General features: G+C 49.3%; 1 protein-coding gene, 1 non-coding gene and 1 pseudogene across 2 annotated transcripts in view; 1 reads left to right on the top strand and 2 right to left on the bottom strand.

Moving 5' to 3' along the window:
- Positions 1-22,554, top strand: part of LOC140424756 (nuclease EXOG, mitochondrial-like) — a 387,484-nt gene that overhangs the window by 39,592 nt on the left and 325,338 nt on the right. The gene's annotated exons all lie outside the window — the stretch shown is intronic.
- On the bottom strand, positions 2,034-2,210 carry LOC140425935 (U2 spliceosomal RNA; annotated as a pseudogene).
- On the bottom strand, positions 8,175-8,365 carry LOC140425907 (U2 spliceosomal RNA). The gene has a single exon (XR_011948062.1). It is a non-coding gene; the product is annotated as a U2 spliceosomal RNA (small nuclear RNA).

Here is a 22,554-nt window from a genome sequence, read left to right on the forward strand (position 1 = left end):
CCTTCCGTTCCACGTTGGTGCTTTGCCTCTTTATTTGAGGCCGATTCTTGTCCTGTTTTCCCTCATCGGATGAGGTGTCGGCGCTAAGTGCGCCGGCTGAGAGGTGTCGCTTTTTGCCACTACCCCTCGGGGGGTTCTTCAGTTTGTTTTTTTGTTTCCGCTTTCGTTTGTCCCTGTTCACTGTTTCCCAGGGCTCTTTATTCTTTGTCCCATCCTCTTCCTCTTCCATTGAGTGTTCCTCATCAGATGGGGCTGGGGTTGGGTTGTCAGGAGGTGCTGGGGCCTCTTCTTTTTGTTGGGGGCCCTTTTGTTGCTTTTCCTCATTCTGAGCCGTGGTGTCTTTTTCGGTGGAGGGTGTATGCACCTCCTCTCTGGTCGCCTTTTTAACTCCGCCGCTGATGATTTGAGCGTATGTCGCCCCGCGTTTCGGGCAGGCCCTGTAAAGATGGCCGGCCTCCCCACACAGGTTGCAGCACTTGTCTTCTTTGCAGTCCTTAGTCATGTGTCCCTCCTGCCTGCAGTTCTTGCAGAAGGTCACACTGCAGTTTGCGGCAACATGCCCCGTTTTGCCACATGCGTGGCATACTCGTGGCTGTCCCACGTAGTAGAGGTAGCCACGATTTACTCCAATAGCGAAATTGGAGGGGGGATGCAGGATGGCTCCGTTGCTGTCCGTTCTTAGGGTCACCTTGACCTGGTGCTCACTTGTCCAGATGCCGAAGGTGTCTTTCACTTGCACGCTGTCACTTTTCAGCTCAGCGTACCTGGCGAGGAACGTGAGCACATCAGATACAGGGACGTGGGGGTTGTACGTGTGCAGTGTAACAACCCGATTTCGCTGTGCCGGTAGCGTAAACAGAGGTTCCGCAGTCAGGATCGACAAGGGACTCTGGTTACCTTTCTCCTTGAAGACGTTCAAGAATTTGATGCACGCTGCGACGCTCTTGAAGGTGACATCAAAGAAGCCATTCTTGGGGAAGTTTTGCAAGCAGAAGATCTCTGTTGCTTTAAACCCACAGCACTCGAGCAGCACCTTCTTCACGAAGTGTTTCCGGTCCAAAGGTGACTCTCCATCCGTTTTCTTCACTGTGACTCGGACAGTGTTTCGCACGCCCCAGCCTGGTGGTCGGGATGCAGCTGCATCCATAGCTCGTACGTTGGGTGTGAAACTGTATCGGCGTTAGGCCTAAACCCGAGGTTTAGGCCAGCATGTAGATCCACCAATAGCAGCCAAGCTCCAAACGTTTCCTCTTTGACGACTTCAATCCCTCCGAGTTCTCCAATCCACGATCGACATCGAAATCCTCAGCTTCTCTCAATCAAATGAGACTACACTTGATCTTAGCCAAAAGGCCGAGAAGCGATTGATGCAAGCTGCGAGACTGTTGAAAGTGATGTCAAAATGTGGATTGTTGGGGAAGTGTTGCATCAAAATATCCATTGTTGGGGAAGTGTTGCATCAAAATATCCATTGTTGGGGAAGCGTTGCATCAAAATATCCATTGTTGGGGAAGTGTTGCATCAAAATATCCATTGTTGGGGAAGCGTTGCATCAAAATATCCATTGTTGGGGAAGCGTTGCATCAAAATATCCATTGTTGGGGAAGCGTTGCATCAAAATATCCATTGTTGGGGAAGCGTTGCATCAAAATATCCATTGTTGGGGAAGCGTTGCATCAAAATATCCATTGTTGGGGAAGCGTTGCATCAAAATATCCATTGTTGGGGAAGCGTTGCATGAAAATATCCATTGTTGGGGAAGCGTTGCATCAAAATATCCATTGTTGGGGAAGCGTTGCATCAAAATATCCATTGTTGGGGAAGTGTTGCAAGCAGAAGCATCTGTTGGTTGAAAGCCGCAGCACTGGGGCAGCACCGGCTTCAGGAAGAAATAGTGATGCACAGCAGGCGAGTGGTTGCAAAGTGTTGTAAGCAGATTGTCCATATTGGAGAATGAAGAGAAAAGGCATGAAGTAGAGAAGTGCATGTACATGCTTGAGCTGTTTTTTGACTTTGAAATTCCCCATAAAGGGGGTGTGTGCACCGTTCCCGGAGGTACTGCAATACCAGGTCGATGCGTGGAGTGGACGGAGCAAGCCCCTATTCCATCTCCCTGCTCCAAAAATCAATTTAATATATGGTCCCCAGATAAGGGACGTATCAGATATTAAACTGATAAGAACAGATTTTTTTTTTATTCAAAAAAATATACTTTATTCATAAAAATTTATCATGAGCATTACAGAAACATTTCAAATTGTCTTGACTGTACATTTCCGGCAGGGTTACATGTTGCCTTGACTTTCTTTCATTCAATTTTGATATTGTCATACACATATCACTCTTTACATTACAATTCCTTCTTAAATATTTACATTGTCATGTTTGTTTTATACATTGGAGTGTTGGTTGCCCAGACCGAGGGGCTTTACACTGTTACGCGCCCCTCGGTGTACATTTGCTGGAAAGACTTTACACAGTGGTCTTTCCCCATTGCGCCTTGGCGGCAGCTGCCCCAAGCTTGAGTGCGTCCCTCAGCACGTAGTCCTGGACCCTGGAATGTGCCAGTCTGCAACACTCGGTCGAGGACAATTCTTTGCACTGGAAGATCAGCAAGTTTCGGGCAGACCAAAGAGCGTCTTTTACCGAGTTGATGACCTTCCAGCAGCAGTTGATATTTGTCTCGGTGTGTGTCCCTGGAAACAGTCCGTAGAGCACAGAGTCCTGTGTCACAGATCTGTTTGGGATAGACCTTGACAAATACCACTGCATCTCTCTCCAGACCTTCTTTGCAAAGGCACATTCCACAAGGAGGTGTGTGACCGTCTCATTTCCCCCACAGCCACTCCGAGGGCAGCGTGCATTGGTGCAGAGCCTTCGGGTGTGCATGAAGAATCTGACAGGGAGGGCCCTTCTCACCACCAGCCAAGCTAGGTCTTGGTGCTTGTTTGAAAGTTCTGGTGATGAGGCGTTCTGCCAGATGACTCTGGCAGTCTGCTCAGGGAACCATCCAACGTCCTCCACGGTCTCCTTTTCCCTGAGGGCCTCGAGGACATTACGTGCTGACCACTGCTTCATTGCCTTGTGGTCAAAGGTGTTTTCCTTCAAAAACTTTTCCACAAAGGACAGGTGGTACGGTACGGTCCAACTACTTGGAGCGTTCCGCGGCAATGAGGCCAGGCCCATCCTTCGCAACACCGGGGACAGGTAGAACCTCAGTATGTAGTGACACTTGGTGTTTGCATACTGGGGGTCCACGCACAGCTTGATGCAGCTGGACACAAAGGTGGCCAACAGGATGAGGGAGGCGTTGGGTACGTTCCGCCCTCCCTTCTCCACAGGTTTGTACATGGTGTCCCTTCGGACACGGTCCATCTTGGATCGCCAGATAAATTTGAAGATGGCCCGGGTGACTGCTGTGGCGTAGGGTCGGGTTATGGGCCAGACCTGCGCCACGTACAGTAGCACCGAGAGTACCTCACACCTGATGACCAGGGTTTTGCCCGCAATGGAGAGGGAGCGTTGCTCCCACCAGCCCAGTTTCTGTCTTACCTTTCCTATGCGCTCCTCCCAGTTTTTGGTGCACGCCCCAGCAGCTCCGAACCATATCCCCAGCACCTTCAGATAATCTGACCTGACAGTGAAGGGGACAAAGGACCGGTCGGCCCAGTTCCCAAAGAACATGGCCTCGCTCTTGCCCCGGTTTACCTTGGCTCCAGAGGCCAGTTCAAACTGGTCGCAGGTGGTTAAGAGCCTGCGTACAGACGCAGGATCCGAGCAGAAGACGGCAACGTCGTCCATGTACAGGGAGGCCTTGACTTGCATGCCTCCACTGCCTGGGATCGTCACTCCTCTTATACCCGGATCCCTCCTGATGGACTCGGCAAAAGGTTCTATGCAGCACACAAAAAGGGCAGAGGAGAGAGGGCAGCCCTGCCTGACTCCAGATCTGATCTGGAACTTTTCTGATTCCCACCCATTGATTGAGACTGCGCTATAGATGTTTGTGTCGAGCAGTTTGATCCAATTGCGAATTCCCTCCCCAAACCCCATTTTGGAGAGCACATCCATCATGTAGGTGTGCGATATTCTGTCAAAAGCCTTCTCCTGGTCAAGGCTGATGAGGCAAGTGTCCACCCCCCTGTCCTGCACGTAGGCGATCGTATCCCTGAGTAGCGCGAGGCTATCAGAGATCTTCCTGCCGGGTACAGCACAGGTCTGGTCAGGGTGGATCACCGACTCCAGAGCAGACCTGACCCGATTGGCGATGACCTTTGCTAGAATTTTGTAGTCCACATTCAACAGTGAAATGGGTCGCCAATTTCGAATTTCTTCCCTTTCCCCCTTCTGTTTGTAGATGAGGGTGATGATGCCTTTCCTCATGGACTCTGACATGCTGCCTTCCAGAAGCATACTCTCGTACACTTCCAGCAGGTCTGGGCCCATCCAGTCCCACAGAGCCGAATACAACTCAACCGGTAAGCCGTCGCTTCCGGGAGTTTTACTCGTCTCGAAGGACTTGGCGGCCTTTGTCAGCTCGTCCAGAGTCAGTGGTTTGTCCAGGTTTTCCAGCTCGCTGTCGCCTATGACCTCCGTGATAGTCGACAGGAAGGTCTGGGAAACAGTGCTATCTGTTGGCTTCAGGTCATACAGTCCGGCATAAAAGGATTGGCTGATCCTCAGGATGTCAGACTGCGATGACTTTTCAGAGCCATCTTCTTCCTTCAGGCTGCTGATCACAGAGGTGTCTCTGTGCACCTTTTGGAAGAAGAAGCGTGAGCACTTTTCGTCCTGCTCCACGGAGCGGACTCTGGAACGGAAGATAACCTTGGAGGCCTCCGAGGTGTAGAGCGAGGCTTGCTGGCTCTTCACCTCTTGGAGATCCTCCTTGACATCCACCCCCATCGACTGCAGCTGGAGCAAATTTTGCATACTTTTCTGGAGCCTGGACATGACCCCTCGTCTCTCTCTCACCTTTTGAACGCCCTTGAGGATGAAAAACCTCTTGATATTCCCCTTGATTGCTTCCCACCAGAGATGTGGGGCCTCAAAGAGGGGTTTCACGGTTCTCCAACCTTTGTAATCCCTCCTGAGTTCCTCGATGTTCTCAGGGGTCAGCAGTTTTACATTTAGCTTCCACGTCCCCCTGCCTACCCCCTGGTCTTCCTGCAGGTGGCAGTCGGCCAGTAGGAGGCAGTGGTCAGAGAAGAACACCGGCGTTACGTCGGTGGACCTGACCGTGAAAGCTCGGGACACAAAAAAGAAGTCTATCCTGGAGCGGACGGACCCGTCTGGCCGTGACCATGTGTATCTACGCTGCGCGCCGTCTGCAGGGTTGCTGCAGACGTCGAGCAGCTTGGCGTCTTTTACCGTTTCCATCAGGAGTCTGGACGTAGCGTCTAGTTTGCTGTCGGCTTTGCTGGATCGTCCAGCCGCATCGATGATGCAGTTGAAGTCACCACCCAGGATGACCGGCTTGGAGGTGGCCAACAGCAGTGGGAGTTGCTGAAGAACTGCCAGCCGCTCACTTTTTACGGCCGGGGCGTACACATTAATAAGTCTGAGAGGGGTGTTTTTGTATTTCACGTCTGCTACGAGGAGGCGCCCGCCCACCACCTCCTTAACGTCGGAGATGGTGAAGTTGCCTCCCCGCAGCAGAATACCCAGGCCGGAGGAGCGGCAGTCGTTTCCTCCTGACCAGATGGATGGCCCGTGGGACCACCAGCTCGACCAGCGCCTGTAGTTGCTGAGGTGCGGAATTCCGCACTCCTGCAGGAACAGTAGGTCAGCTTTTACATTTGCCAAATAGTTGAGTGTGGCTACACACCGCGAAGTATCTTTGATGCTTCGCACATTTATGGATGCAATTTTTAAACCCATTATAAAAAGATAGATTTACCAGTCTCAAGAGTCCAGAGTCTATACAGTTGGCTGTTCCAGCTGTTGAATGTTCCCCAGCATTCCGGTGGTGCTCGCAAACTTTAGCACAGTTGCAGGGCTGAGAAAACTGTTCTGGTCCGTACTGGCCCCGTGATTTTGATGCAGATGCATTGGGGGGGTGGTGTAGCCCTGGGGTTCGTTGTGGCAGTCAGTAGGTGTTGGGGTTGCAGGCCGGTCTTCACCTGGGTTGTTGCTGCTCGTTACTATCGGGGGTTGATCTGTGACCTTGTTTCCTTCCCGGTCGGTGGTCTGGGGGGTCTGTGCCTTCCGTTCCACGTTGGTGCTTTGCCTCTTTATTTGAGGCCGATTCTTGTCCTGTTTTCCCTCATCGGATGAGGTGTCGGCGCTAAGTGCGCCGGCTGAGAGGTGTCGCTTTTTGCCACTACCCCTCGGGGGGTTCTTCAGTTTGTTTTTTTGTTTCCGCTTTCGTTTGTCCCTGTTCACTGTTTCCCAGGGCTCTTTATTCTTTGTCCCATCCTCTTCCTCTTCCATTGAGTGTTCCTCATCAGATGGGGCTGGGGTTGGGTTGTCAGGAGGTGCTGGGGCCTCTTCTTTTTGTTGGGGGCCCTTTTGTTGCTTTTCCTCATTCTGAGCCGTGGTGTCTTTTTCGGTGGAGGGTGTATGCACCTCCTCTCTGGTCGCCTTTTTAACTCCGCTGCTGATGATTTCAGCGTATGTCGCCCCGCGTTTCGGGCAGGCCCTGTAAAGATGGCCGGCCTCCCCACACAGGTTGCAGCACTTGTCTTCTTTGCAGTCCTTAGTCATGTGTCCCTCCTGCCTGCAGTTCTTGCAGAAGGTCACACTGCAGTTTGCGGCAACATGCCCCGTTTTGCCACAGGTGTGGCATACTCGTGGCTGTCCCACGTAGTAGAGGTAACCACGATTTACTCCAATAGCGAAATTGGAGGGGGGATGCAGGATGGCTCCGTTGCTGTCCGTTCTTAGGGTCACCTTGACCTGGTGCTCACTTGTCCAGATGCCGAAGGTGTCTTTCACTTGCACGCTGTCACTTTTCAGCTCAGCGTACCTGGCGAGGAACGTGAGCACATCAGATACAGGGACGTGGGGGTTGTACGTGTGCAGTGTAACAACCCGATTTCGCTGTGCCGGTAGCGTAAACAGAGGTTCCGCAGTCAGGATCGACAAGGGACTCTGGTTACCTTTTTCCTTGAAGACGTTCAAGAATTTGATGCACGCTGCGACGCTCTTGAAGGTGACATCAAAGAAACCATTCTTGGGGAAGTTTTGCAAGCAGAAGATCTCTGTTGCTTTAAACCCACAGCACTCGAGCAGCACCTTCTTCACGAAGTGTTTCCGGTCCAAAGGTGACTCTCCATCCGTTTTCTTCACTGTGACTCGGACAGTGTTTCGCACGCCCCAGCCTGGTGGTCGGGATGCAGCTGCATCCATAGCTCGTACGTTGGGTGTGAAACTGTATCGGCGTTAGGCCTAAACCCGAGGTTTAGGCCAGCATGTAGATCCACCAATAGCAGCCAAGCTCCAAACGTTTCTTCTTTGGCGACTTCAATCCCTCCGAGTTCTCCAATCCACGATCGTCATCGAAATCCTCAGCTTCCCTCAATCAAATGAGACTACACTTGATCTTAGCCAAAAGGCCGAGAAGCGATTGATGCAAGCTGCGAGACTGTTGAAAGTGATGTCAAAATGTGGATTGTTGGGGAAGTGTTGCATCAAAATATCCATTGTTGGGGAAGTGTTGCATCAAAATATCCATTGTTGGGGAAGTGTTGCATCAAAATATCCATTGTTGGGGAAGTGTTGCATCAAAATATCCATTGTTGGGGAAGCGTTGCATCAAAATATCCATTGTTGGGGAAGCGTTGCATCAAAATATCCATTGTTGGGGAAGCGTTGCATCAAAATATCCATTGTTGGGGAAGCGTTGCATCAAAATATCCATTGTTGGGGAAGTGTTGCATCAAAATATCCATTGTTGGGGAAGCGTTGCATCAAAATATCCATTGTTGGGGAAGCGTTGCATCAAAATATCCATTGTTGGGGAAGTGTTGCAAGCAGAAGCATCTGTTGGTTGAAAGCCGCAGCACTGGGGCAGCACCGGCTTCAGGAAGAAATAGTGATGCACAGCAGGCGAGTGGTTGCAAAGTGTTGTAAGCAGATTGTCCATATTGGAGAATGAAGAGAAAAGGCATGAAGTAGAGAAGTGCATGTACATGCTTGAGCTGTTTTTTGACTTTGAAATTCCCCATAAAGGGGGTGTGTGCACCGTTCCCGGAGGTACTGCAATACCAGGTCGATGCGTGGAGTGGACGGAGCAAGCCCCTATTCCATCTCCCTGCTCCAAAAATCAATTTAATATATGGTCCCCAGATAAGGGACGTATCAGATATTAAACTGATAAGAACAGATACTACACTTGATCTTAGCCAAAAGGCCGAGAAGCGATGCCCAATACTCTTGAATTGGCGAAGTGCCGTATGCCTTCCTTCGTTTACAGCAGGCTGACAGCATTCAAAGACTTTTCGATGTAAGCATTGAAACTTTCACTCTTGTCATATTGCTCCTGGCCTTTCTCATTGGAACAGGAGATTCCTATTGACAGAACTTGCCTCTTTTCCCCCTTTTCAGTCAGACAGCATGACAGTTATGTAGATGAACAGTACGCCACCAATCGGATGGGAGCGGGTGACTCTCCCAATCAGATCGGAGAGGATGGTGCCTAACCTCGTACGTCACTGTTACAGGCTGCTGCTGCGGAACAAACTTTTGAAAACACTTGCACGTCTTGCCAGTGAGAATACAGCAGCAGCAACCAACTCGCCTGGTGCCACACGCCCCGTAGCCCTGCAAATGAAATGAAAATCGCTTATTGTCACGAGTAGGCTTCAATGAAGTTACTGTGAAAAGCCCCTAGTCGCCACATTCCGGCGCTTGTTCGGGGAGGCTGGTACGGGAATTGAACCGTGCTGCTGGCCTGCCTTGGTCTGCTTTAAAAGCCAGCGATTTAGCCCAGTGTGCTAAACCAGCCCCTTGTTTTCCCTTCAGATAATTATCCCATTGTCTTTAGAAAGGCAGGCTTGAACCTGCCCGCTGCACACTCAGGCAGTGCATTGCAGAGTCTAACCACTCGGGCTGGGCAACAAGATTTCTCATCGCGTCCAGAGGCCGTATCATGAAAGGAATTCTGCTAGCCTGCGAACGGCAGTCTTTGTTCAAAGCTGCTGCAGCAGACAAACTGACTGCTGGCTCAATTGTGTTAGGTCAGCTGGACTGTTTTTGTGATGCAAGGTGGCTTACACTCCAGAATCTTTGAGGTGCCTGAAAAAATATTTTCATTCGATTTTTAACATAATCGCGCAGATAGGTATAAATGGGTACGATATAATTGGGATTACGGAGACATGGCTGCAGGGTGACCAGGGTATTCGGTATTTAGGAAGGACAGGCATAAAAGAAAAGGTGGTGGTGTGGCACTGCTGGTTAAAGAGGAAATTAACACAATAATGAGAAAGGATATTAGCTCTGACAATGTGCAGTCTGTATGGGTGGAGTTCAGAAATACCAAGGGGCAAAAAACAGAAGAGAAAATGCTGGAAAATCTCAGCAAGTCTGGCAGCATCTGCAGGGAGAGAAAAGAGTAAACGCCCCGCGTCCAAACAAAGAGCTTTGACAAAGGGTCACCTGGACCAGAAACGTCAGCTCCCCCTGCCCCTGAAGGCGTTTTAAGGAAAAAGGCAACCAGGGCCCCTGTCTATCCTGACTGCGGAGCCTCTGTTCACGCTACCGTCGCAGCGAAACCGGGTTGTTACACTGCACATGTACAACCCCCAAATCCCCGTGTCTGATGCGCTCACGTTCCTCGCCAGGTGCGTCGAGCTGAAAGGACTGAAGGACACCTTTGGCAAGGACATCTGGACAAGGACAAGTGAACACCAGGTCAAGGTGACCTTGAGAACGGAACCATCCTGCAACCCCCCTCCAGTTTCGCCATTGGAGGAAGCCGCAGCTACCTTTATTATGCGGGGCACCCACGAGTGTGTCGCACCGGTGCCAAAATGGGACATGCTGCTGCCAACTGCAGCGTCACCTTCTGCAAAAACTGCAGGCAGGAGGGACACATGACAAAGGACTACAACGTTGAGTCAGAATTCAGGAGGGAGATCGAGAACCTAGTGGAGTGGGGCAGCACAGTGGTTGGTGCGGTTGCTTCGCAGCTCCAACGTTAGGAGATAGGTACATACATTGTTCATTCTTATGTCACTGTCTTTTTTTTAAATTACTTTATCAGAGTTACAAAGCCAGAGCTCAGAGTGTGGACAGGGGGCAAACGCCTAATCCAGCTCCTTGCCTGCTCCAAAACAACAGTTCAAATTGAATCCAAATCATGGTCCCCACAAGAGGGACGTACCAGATCCAGGCATTACACCTGACCTCACGCTCATCTTAGAAGGAGCACTCCAGCTTTAGAATAATGGGTTATACTTTGAGGTATCTGTGCAATTCGGATACTTCAACCAGCTCTTTAATTAAAGTTTATCCAGGTGGCTTTATTTATGAGGAGAACAAAGTAGAACACCGATATAATGCAACACTTTATTAAATATAGTTAACCCATACATTACCCACTTTACTTACAAGAAACACCCAGGATTCGACTATCCTTCCCGTAAAGGTCATTTGGTAAGCTGCAGATCTGATCCTGGAGTCCCTCTGGTTCCACTTTGTAAAGGTGATTCTCGCTGGCTGTTCCTTGCTGGTTTCCTTCCTTCAAGTCTGGTCAAGGTCACCTCACACAAGCTTCCAGTCTTAGCTTCCAGTTTTTTCCTTCCCTGTCTGGCAAATACCTATCTTTTTATCCTTGTTGCATTGTCAAACTGCCCTTGGCTTTCGGCCAATGGAGTCTCAGGAGGCAGGGTCTCAGTGCCCAACGTTCTGGTTGATGACCTGTTGACAGGGTACCTGAGCCTGCCTTGGGAGGAGTGACGATTGCTTGATGGGAACTGTGGACAATAGGCCAATGCATCTTAAGTGGGAGTGACTATCCGTTAATGTGATAACAGGAACTGTGAACAATAGGCCAATGCATCTTAAGTAGGAACAACGATCGCTTGATGGATATCGTGAACTGTGGACAATAGACCAGTGAATCCCAAGTAGCAAGGATAATTACTTGATGGGTTATTCAAGAGCTGCTTCAGACAGACTTGAGTTTTGTACATTCGGATTCTGCCTTCTGCAGACTGTGGTTTTTAAACTGCTCAATTCTTTAATTTAAGATATCCAATTTAAATCGGCCTTAAAACTCGGCCCTGATTATTACTACAACTTTTAGTATTGACACTATCCTTTCAAATACAAACATTGAAAAAAAAATTGCGAAAGTTCCCAAAGAGTTTCAATGAATCTGCTGCTCCATTATGAATACTTTTGAACTTGGCTTCACACCAGATAGCCAATATCCTGCAAAAGGCATGACCAAAGGATTATGCTGGAGATAATGCCACACCATTTAGCTTTTGCATGTCTGCAACCTAAGTGGCCTTACTCTTAAATCACAATATGGGTTTTGCGCTGATAAAAGTAATCCGAAACACTTAACAGAACTAGAAAATCTGAGAGAGAATTTGGGAGAAATTAAATCCAAATTACATGTAACTTGTGAAATAGCATTCACGGCTGATGCCAAATACGTACTGCAGAAAGATAGCACCTATAGTTTCCATAAGACCATAAGACATAGGAGCGGAAGTAAGGCCATTCGGCCCATCGACTCCACTCCGCCATTCAATCATGGCTGATTTCAACTCCATTTACCCGCTCTCTCTCCATAGCCCTTAATTCCTCGAGAAATCAAGAATTTATCAACTTCTGTCTTAAAGACACTCAACGTCCCGGCCTCCACCGCCCTCTGTGGCAATGAATTCCACAGACCCACCACTCTCTGGCTGAAGAAATTTCTCCTCATCTCTGTTCTAAAGTGACTCCCTTTTATTCTAAGTCCCCGGGTCCTAGTCTCCCCTGCTAATGGAAACAACTTCCCTACATCCACCCTATCTAAGCCATTCATTATCTTGTAAGTTTCTATTAGATCTCCCCTCAACCTCCTAAACTCCAATGAATATAATCCCAGGATCCTCAGACGTTCATCGTATGTTAGGCCTACCATTCCTGGGATCATCCGTGTGAATCTCCGCTGGACCCGCTCCAGTGCCAGTATGTCCTTCCTGAGGTGTGGGGCCCAAAATTGCTCACCGTATTCTAAATGGGGCCGAACTAATGCTTTATAAAGCTTCAGAAGTACATCCCTGCTTTTATATTCCAAGCCTCTTGAGATGAATGACAACATTGCATTTGCTTTCTTAATTACGGACTCAACCTGCAAGTTTACCTTTAGAGAATCCTGGACTAGGACTCCCAAGTCCCTTTGCACTTCAGCATTATGAATTTTGTCACCGTTTAGAAAATAGTCCATGCCTCTATTCTTTTTTCCAAAGTGCAAGACCTCGCACTTGCCCACGTTGAATTTCATCAGCCATTTCTTGGACCACTCTCCTAAACTGTCTAAATCTTTCTGCAGCCTCCCCACCTCCTCCATACTACCTGCCCCTCCACCTATCTTTGTATCATCGGCAAACTTAGCCAGAATGCCCCCAGTCCCGTCATCTAGATCGTTAATATATAAAGAGAACAGCTGTGGCCCCAACACTGAACCCTGCGGGACACCACTCGTCACCTGTTGCCATTCCGAAAAAGAACCTTTTATCCCAACTCTCTGCCTTCTGCCTGACAGCCAATCGTCAATCCATGTTAGTACCTTGCCTCGAATACCATGGGCCCTTATTTTACTCAGCAGTCTCCCGTGAGGCACCTTATCAAAGGCCTTTTGGAAGTCAAGATAGATAACATCCATTGGCTCTCCTTGGTCTAACCTATTTGTTATCTCTTCAAAAGAACTCTAACAGGTTTGTCAGGCACGACCTCCCCTTACTAAATCCATGCTGACTTGTCCTAATCTGACCCTGCACTTCCAAGAATTTAGAAATCTCATCCTTAACAATGGATTCTAGAATCTTGCCAACAACCGAGGTTAGGCTAATTGGCCTATAATTTTCCATCTTTTTCCTTGTTCCCTTCTTGAACAGGGGGGTTACAACAGCGATTTTCCAATCCTCTGGGACTTTCCGGGACTCCAGTGACTTTTGAAAGATCATAACTAACGCCTCCACTATTTCTTCAGCTATCTCCTTTAGAACTCTAGGATGGAGTCCATCTGGGCCCAGAGATTTATCAATTTTTAGACCTCTTAGTTTCTCTAGCACTTTCTCCTTTGTGATGGCTACCCTATTCAACTCTGCCCCCTGACTCTCCGGAATTGGTGGGATATTACTCATGTCTTCTACTGTGAAGACTGACGCAAAGTACTTATTTAGTTCCTCAGCTATTTCCTTGACTCCCATCGCAAAATTACCAGCGTCATTTTGGAGCGGCCCAATGTCAACTTTTGCCTCCCGTTTGTTTTTAATGTATTTAAAGAAACTTTTACTATCATCCCTAATGTTACTGGCTAGCCTACCTTCATATTTGATCCTCTCTTTCCTTATTTCTCTCTTTGTTATCCTCAGTTTGTTTTTGTAGCCTTCCCAATCTTCTGACTTCCCACTACTCTTTGCCACATTATAGGCTTTCTCTTTTGCTTTGATGCATTCCCTAACTTCCTTTGTCAGCCATGGCTGCCTAATCCCCCCTCTGATAACCTTTCTTTTCTTTGGGATGAACCTCTGCACTGTGTCCTCAATTACTCCCAGAAACTCCTGCCATTGCTGTTCTACTGTCTTTCCCACTAGGCTCTGCTCCCAGTCGATTTTCGTCAGTTCCTCCCTCATGCCCCTGTAGTTACCTTTATTTAACTGCAACACCTTTACATCTGATTCTACCTTCTTTCTTTCAAATTAGAGATTGAATTCTACCATATTATGATCACTGCCTCCTAAGTGCTCCCTTACTTTAAGATCTTTAATCAAGTCTGGCTCATTACATAACACTAAGTCCAGAATGGCCTGTTCCCTCGTGGGCTCCATCACAAGCTGTTCCAAAAAGCCCTCCTGTAAACATTCAATGAATTCCCTTTCCTTGGGTCCACTGGCAGCATTATTTACCCAGTCCACCTGCATATTGAAGTCCCCCATGATCACTGTGACCTTGCCTTTCTGACATGCACTTTCTATTTCGTGGTGCATTTTGTGCCCCCGGTCCTGACCACTGTTAGGAGGCCTGTACATAACTCCCATTATGGTTTTTTTGCCTTTGTGGTTCCTCAGCTCTACCCACACAGACTCCACATCATCTGACCCTATGTCATTTAGTGCTATTGATGTAATTTCATTCCTAATTAACAAGGCAACCCCGCCCCCTCTGCCCACCTCCCTGTCTTTTCGATAGGTTGTGAATCCCTGGATGTTTAAATGCCAGTCCTGAACCCCCTGCAACCATGTCTCTGTGATGCCTACCACATCATACCTGCCAGTCACAATCTGGGCCACAAGCTCATCTACCTTGTTCCGTACACTGCGCGCATTTAAATATAGCACCTTTAATTCTCTATTGACCGTCCCTTTTTGTTTTCTTAGTGTGGTGGACCTTGGTTTACTGAGCCTTTCCATACACTGTGTCATATTTTGTGGGATGGGGACTATCGTAACCTCTCCTGAGTTTTGTCTTTTCGTGCTTTTTTGTATTCCTAAGCAGCTACGCTTCCCACTGATTACTTCACCTCTTGGTTCCCTGACTTTCCCTTCCCCCCCCCCAATCTTTAGTTTAGTTTCAGTGCGCCTCACTACTTGGAAGCATATTTTAAAATTGAATATTCTCAATAACAACTTGCCGTTGAAGCTCGCAGACTGTCATGACTGCAAGTTATAAATATTCTAAAATATAAACATTATAGGAATGAAAATTGCAGTGTGATATCTCATTTGTATTGCTTTTTAAAAAGTTAATTCTTTCATGGGATATGGGAGTCACTGGCAAGGCCAGCATTTGTTGCCCATTTCTCTGGAGCTTGTTCGATCATTTCAGGACAGTTCAGAGTCAACCATGTTTCTGTGGCTTTGGAGTGACAATGTTGGCAAATTTCCTTCCCTGAAGGACATTAATAAACCAGAGGGGTTTTATGACAGTTGATAGTTTTGTGGTCACCATTACTGATGCCGAGCTGTCAATTTTACACTTTACTAAATAAATTTAATTACAACAACTGCTGCAGTGGAGTTGAACCCATGTCCCCAGAGCATTAGGTCTCTAAGTTCAGTGACGTTACCACAATGCCACCGTGTCCCAGAATAATACAGCGCAGAATAGGCCCTTCGGCCCATCAAACCTGCACCAACGCATGAAAAACACCTGACAGACTTCCGGTTGTGACCATGGAGTGAGTGGTCACACACACGGCAGCTTCTGCTTAAAGGCACAGAAAAGAGCTCTTTTTACCCAATACTGGATGGAATTTGGATGAAAAGGCACAGGTGAATGTTGGAGGATTAGTATCCCCCAGAAGTGGTACGTCTGCTGGCTATCCGACCCGGCAGAAAACAGTGAGAGAGTTGGCTGAAAAGTTGGAGGGAGCCTTTGCTGCAGTAGCCACTGTAAGCATGCAAGCGGGGGAAGGGCTGATGCAAGCGGGGGAAGGGCTGATGCAAGCGGGGGAAGGGCTGATGCAAGCTGGAAGGCCCCAGATGGAGGCAAATTCTGCCGGCAGAGGAAGGAAATGCATGTGGATCGTTCAGAAGCCATTGAAGGAGCTGTGGCACCCTTGAAGAGTTCTCTGGAACGGGCGAAGAGGTGTTTGGAGATTGGGGAGATCGAAGGAGTGATCTTGGACCAGAGTGATCATGTGGTGGCGAAGGTGGGGCTCCTAGGGGACCTGTGTAAAACGTTGAGGGCATCCGGGCAATAGTAAGGGATGATATTGGTGCTATGGAGAACAAGGTTGAATCAATTTGGGTGGAAATCAGGAATAGTAAGGCGAAAAGGTCACTGATAGGAGTAGGAGTAGTCTATAGGCCACCAAATAGTAACAGGATGGTAAGGCAGGCAATAAGCAAAGAAATAACAGATGCATGTAGAAATGGTACAGCGGTTATCATGGGAGATTTTAATCTGCATATCGATTGGTTTAACCAGGTTGGTAAAGGCAGCCTTGAGGAGGAGTTTATAGAATGTGCCCGGGATCATTTCCTGGAACAGTATGTAATGGAACCTACAAGGGAACAAGCGGTCCTAGATCTGGTCCTGTGTAATGAGGCAGGATTGATTAATGATCTCATAGTTCGGGATCCTCTTGGAAGGAGCGACCACAATATGGTGGAATTTAAAATACAGTTGGGAGGATGACAAGGTAAAATCAAACACTAGTGTTTTGTGCTTAAACAAAGGCGATTACAATGGGATGAGAGAAGAACTAGCTAAGGTAGACTGGGAGCAAAGACTTCATAGTGAAGCAGTTGAGGAACAGTGTAGAACCTTCCGAGCGATCTTTGACAGTGTTCAGAAAAGGTTCATACCGACAAAAAAGAAAGACGGTAGAAAGGGGAAAAATCGACCGTGGCTATCTAAGGAGGTGAGGGAGAGTATCAAATTGAAGGAAAAAACATACAAAGTGGCAAAAATTAGTGGGAGACTAGAGGACTGGGAAGTCTTTAGGGGACAACAGAAAGCTACTAAAAAAGCCATAAAGAAGAGTAAGGTAGACTATGAAAGTAAACTGGCTCAGAACATAAAAGCAGATAGTAAAAGCTTCTACAAATATATAAGACAAAAAAGAGTGGCTAAGGTAAATATTGGTCCTTTGGAAGATGAGAAGGGAGATTTAATAATAGGAGACGGGGAAATGGCTGAGGAGCTGAACAGGTTTTTTGGGTCAGTCTTCACGGTGGAGGGCACAAATAACATGCCAGTGACTGATGGAAATAAGGATATGATAGGTGAGGACCTTGAGATGATTGTAATCACTAAGGAGGCAGTATTGGGCAAGCTAATGGGGCTAAAGGTAGACAAGTCTCCTGGCCCTGATGGGATGCATCCCAGAGTGTTAAAAGAGATGGCTAGGGAAATTGTAAACGCACTAGCAATAATTTATCAAAATTCACTAGACTCTGGGGTAGTCCCAGAGGATTGGAAAGTAGCAAACGTGACACCACTGTTTAAAAAAGGAGGTCGGCAGAAAGCGGGTAATTATTAGCCGGTAAGCTTAACTTCGGTTGTAGGGAAAGTGCTGGAATCTATCATTAAGGAGGAAATAGCGGACTTCCGGGTGCGGCGATGACCAGCTAAGTCGCACGTTTCGGCAGCTCCCGGTGGAACGGACTTTAGGGCTCTTGATAGGAGCCCCAACGGCAATTTTAACGGCTAAAAACACCGTGCGGTAAACCAGAAGGGTGTTCCCCCTGGACACGGATGGAAAAAGGAGAGGAAAGTGGCCGGATTGCAGCGGATCCTTTGGAACAACGGCAAGGAAGGCAAGCAGAAACCAAGATGGCGTCGGAAGGTGGCAGTCTCATATGGGGCCCTGAACAACAAGAGTTCTTGAAACGCTGCGTGGAGGAGATAAAAAAGGAAATGAAGAAAGAGTTGTTGGCCCCGATATTACAGGCGATTGAAGGGCTGAGAGAGGAACAAAAGACCCAGGAGCAGGAGCTTCGGGTCGTGAAGGCGAAAGCAGCAGAGAATGAGAACGATATACAGGGCCTGGTGGTGACGTCGGAGATACAGGAGGCACACCAGAAACGATCTGTGGAGAGGTTGGAGGCACTGGAAAATAACGCAAGGAGGAACAACTTGAGGATTCTTGGCCTTCCTGAAGGTGTGGAGGGGGCGGACGTCGGGGCATATGTGAGCACGATGCTGCACTCGTTAATGGGAGCGGAGGCCCCGACGGGTCCGTTGGAGGTGGAGGGAGCGTACCGAGTTATGGTGCGAGGATCGAGAGCAGGAGAAACTCCCAGAGCCATAGTGGTGAGATTCCTCCGTTTTAAGGATAGAGAAATGGTCCTTAGATGGGCGAAGAAAACTCGGTGTAGTAAATGGGAGAACGCGGTGATCCGCGTTTATCAAGATTGGAGTGCGGAGGTGGCGAGAAGGAGGGCGAGCTTTAATCGGGCCAAAGCGGTACTTCACAAAAAGATGATAAAATTTGGAATGCTGCAACCGGCAAGACTGTGGGTCACATATCAAGGGAGGCACCACTACTTTGAGACGGCGGATGAAGCGTGGACTTTTATTGTAGAAGAAAAATTGGAATGAGTGGATTATGAAAATGAACGTTTGGACAAAGTGGTGGGGCGAATGGGGGGGGGCGAAGAGGGGATTTATGTTTTAATCCTGCGGTATGGTAACTTTTCTCTCTCCCACAGGTGGTGATGGGGGGAGGTGGGGAGGGAGAGGAGATGGGGCGTTGGCCATGGGAGGCGGGGCCGAGGGAGAGGCGCGGGCTTGGTTCCCGCGCTATGATAATTATGGCGGGAACAGAGAAGCAGGAAGGAGGGGGCGTCGCACGGTGCGAGCCGTGATCACGGGGGAAAGCCGAGGTCAGCCAGAGTTTGCTGACTTCTGGGAGCAACATGGGGGGAGTAACTACGCTAGCGGGGGGTCTAGCGGGGGGGGGGGTGGGGGGGGGGGAATTACTGGGTTGCTGCTGCTGGGGAAAGGGGGGAAGTGGGTACGGGAAAGGATGGGCGGGGGGGCACCGTCTGGGAGAGATACAGCTGCGTGGGAACTGGGTGAGGAGCTGGAAAAAGATGATGGCTAACCGGCAAGGGGGGGGGGGGGGGGGGGGGTGGGAAGCCCCCCAACTCGGCTGATCACGTGGAACGTGAGGGGGCTTAACGGGCCGATAAAGAGGGCACGAGTACTCGCACACCTTAAGAAACTTAAAGCAGATGTGGTTATGTTACAGGAAACGCACCTGAAACTGATAGACCAGGTTAGGTTGCGCAAAGGATGGGTGGGGCAGGTGTTCCATTCGGGGCTGGATGCGAAAAGCAGGGGGGTGGCTATATTAGTGGGGAAGCGGGTAATGTTCGAGGCAAAGACTATAGTGGCGGATAACGGGGGCAGATACGTGATGGTGAGTGGCAAATTACAGGGCGAGATGGTGGTTTTGGTAAACGTGTATGCCCCGAACTGGGACGATGCCAACTTTATGAGGCGAATGCTAGGACGCATCCCGGACCTAGAGACGGGAAAGCTGATAATGGGGGGAGATTTTAACACGGTGTTGGAACCAAGGCTGGATAGGTCGAAGTCCAGGACTGGTAGGAGGCCGGCAGCAGCCAAGGTGCTTAAGGATTTTATGGAGCAGATGGGAGGGGTGGACCCGTGGAGATTCAGTAGACCTAGGAGTAAGGAGTTCTCGTTTTTCTCCTATGTCCATAAAGTCTATTCACGCATAGACTTTTTTGTGTTGGGTAGGGCATTGATCCCGAGGGTGAGGGGAACGGAATATACGGCTATAGCCATTTCGGATCATGCCCCACACTGGGTAGACTTGGAGATAGGGGAGGAAACAAGAGGGCGCCCACCCTGGAGAATGGACATGGGACTAATGGCAGATGAGGGGGTGTGCCTAAGGGTGAGGGGATGCATCGAAAAGTACTTGGAACTCAATGACAATGGGGAGGTTCAGGTGGGAGTGGTCTGGGAGGCGTTGAAGGCGGTGGTGAGGGGGGAGCTGATATCAATAAGGACACATAAAGGGAAGCAGGAGAGTAAGGAACGGGAGCGGTTGCTGCAAGAACTTTTAAGGGTGGACAGACAATATGCGGAAGCACCGGAGGAGGGACTGTACAGGGAAAGGCAAAGGCTGCATGTGGAATTTGACTTGCTGACTACAGGCACTGCAGAGGCACAATGGAGGAAGGCGCAGGGTGTACAGTATGAATATGGAGAGAAGGCGAGCAGATTGCTGGCACACCAATTGAGGAAAAGGGGAGCAGCGAGGGAAATAGGGGGGGTGAGGGACGAGGAAGGAGAGACGGAGCGGGGAGCGGAGAGAGTGAATGAAGTGTTCAAGACATTTTATAAAAAATTGTATGAAGCTCAACCCCCGGATGGGAGGGAGAGAATGATGGATTTTTTGGATCGGCTGGAAATTCCCAAGGTGGAAGAGCAGGAAAGGGCGGGACTGGGAGCACAGATCACGGTAGAAGAAGTGGTGAAAGGAATTAGGAACATGCAGACGGGAAAGGCCCCGGGACCGGACGGATTCCCAGTTGAATTTTACAGAAAATATTTGGACTTGCTCGCCCCGCTACTGACGAGGACCTTTAATGAGGCAAAGGAAAGGGGACAACTGCCCCCGACTATGTCAGAAGCAACGATATCGCTTCTCTTAAAGAAGGAAAAGGATCCGCTACAATGCGGGTCCTACAGACCAATTTCCCTCCTAAATGTGGATGCCAAGGTCCTGGCCAAGGTAATGGCAATGAGAATAGAGGAATGTGTCCCGGGGGTGGTTCATGAGGACCAAACGGGGTTTGTGAAGGGGAGACAGCTGAACACGAATATACGGAGGCTGTTAGGGGTAATGATGATGGCCCCACCAGAGGGTGAAACGGAGATAGTAGTGGCGATGGATGCCGAGAAAGCATTTGATAGAGTGGAATGGGATTATCTGTGGGAGGTGTTGAGGAGATTCGGGTTTGGAGAGGGGTATGTTAGATGGGTGCAGCTGTTGTATAGGGCCCCAGTGGCGAGTGTGGTCACGAATGGACGGGGATCGGCATATTTTCGGCTCCATAGAGGGACAAGGCAGGGATGTCCTCTGTCCCCATTACCGTTTGCACTGGCGATTGAGCCCCTGGCGATAGCGCTGAGAGGTTCCAGGAGATGGAGGGGAATACTTAGGGGAGGAGAAGAACACCGGGTATCTTTATATGCGGATGATCTGCTACTATATGTGGCGGATCCAGCGGAGGGGATGCCAGAAATAATGCGGATACTTGGGGAGTTTGGGGATTTTTCAGGGTATAAATTGAACATGGGGAAGAGTGAGCTGTTTGTGGTGCATCCAGGGGAGCAGAGTAGAGAAATAGAAGACCTACCGTTGAGGAAGGTAACAAGAGACTTTCGTTACCTGGGGATCCAGATAGCTAAGAATTGGGGCACATTGCACAGGCTAAATTTGACGCGGTTGGTGGAACAGATGGAGGAAGATTTCAAGAGATGGGATATGGTAGCATTGTCAATGGCAGGGAGGGTGCAGGCGGTTAAGATGGTGGTCCTCCCGAGATTCCTCTTTGTTTTTCAGTGCCTCCCGGTGGTGATCACGAAGGCTTTTTTCAAAAGGATAGAAAAGAGTATCATGGGTTTTGTTTGGGCCGGGAAGACTCCGAGAGTGAGGAAGGGATTCTTACAGCGTAGTAGGGATAGGGGGGGGCTGGCACTACCGAGCCTAAGTGAGTATTATTGGGCCGCTAATATTTCAATGGTGAGTAAGTGGATGGGAGAGGAGGAAGGAGCGGCGTGGAAGAGATTAGAGAGGGCGTCCTGTAGGGGGACCAGCCTGCAGGCTATGGTGACAGCCCCATTGCCATTCTCACCAAGGAACTATACCACGAGTCCGGTGGTGGTAGCTACACTGAAGATTTGGGGACAGTGGAGACGACATAGGGGAAAGACCGGAGCATTGGGGGGGTCCCCGATAAGAAACAACCATAGGTTTGCCCCGGGGGGAATGGATGGGGGATATGGAATGTGGCAAAGAGCAGGAATAACGCAATTGAAAGATCTATTTGTGGATGGGAAGTTTGCGAGTCTGGGAGCGCTGACTGAGAAATATGGGTTGCCCCAAGGGAATGCATTTAGGTACATGCAATTGAGGGCTTTTGCGAGGCAACAGGTGAGGGAATTCCCGCAGCTCCCGACACAAGAGGTGCAGGACAGAGTCATCTCAAAGAAATGGGTGGGGGATGGTAAGGTGTCGGATATATATAGGGAAATGAGGGACGAAGGGGAGACTATGGTGGACGAACTAAAAGGGAAATGGGAAGAAGAGCTAGGGGAGGAGATTGAGGAGGGGCTGTGGGCAGATGCCCTAAACAGGGTAAACTCGTCGTCCTCGTGCGCCAGGCTAAGCCTGATTCAGTTTAAGGTATTACACAGGGCACATATGACTGGAACACGGCTCAATAAATTTTTTGGGGTGGAGGATAGGTGTGCGAGGTGCTCGAGAAGCCCAGCGAATCATACCCATATGTTCTGGTCATGCCCGGCACTACAGGGGTTTTGGATGGGGGTGACAAAGGTGCTTTCGAAAGTAGTAGGAGTCCGGGTCGAACCAAGCTGGGGGTTGGCTATATTTGGGGTTGCACAAGAGCCGGGAGTGCAGGAGGCGAGAGAGGCCGATGTTTTGGCCTTTGCGTCCCTAGTAGCCCGGCGCAGGATATTGCTAATGTGGAAAGAAGCCAAGCCCCCGGGGGCGGAGACCTGGATAAATGATATGGCGGGGTTCATAAAGTTAGAGCGGATTAAGTTCGTCCTAAGGGGGTCGGCTCAAGGGTTCACCAGGCGGTGGCAACCGTTCGTCGAATATCTTGCGGAAAGATAGATGGGGGAAAAAAGGAAGGCAGCAGCAGCAGCCCA

The sequence above is a fragment of the Scyliorhinus torazame genome, chromosome 6, assembly GCF_047496885.1.
Source record: "Scyliorhinus torazame isolate Kashiwa2021f chromosome 6, sScyTor2.1, whole genome shotgun sequence".
Classification (NCBI taxonomy): domain Eukaryota; kingdom Metazoa; phylum Chordata; class Chondrichthyes; order Carcharhiniformes; family Scyliorhinidae; genus Scyliorhinus; species Scyliorhinus torazame.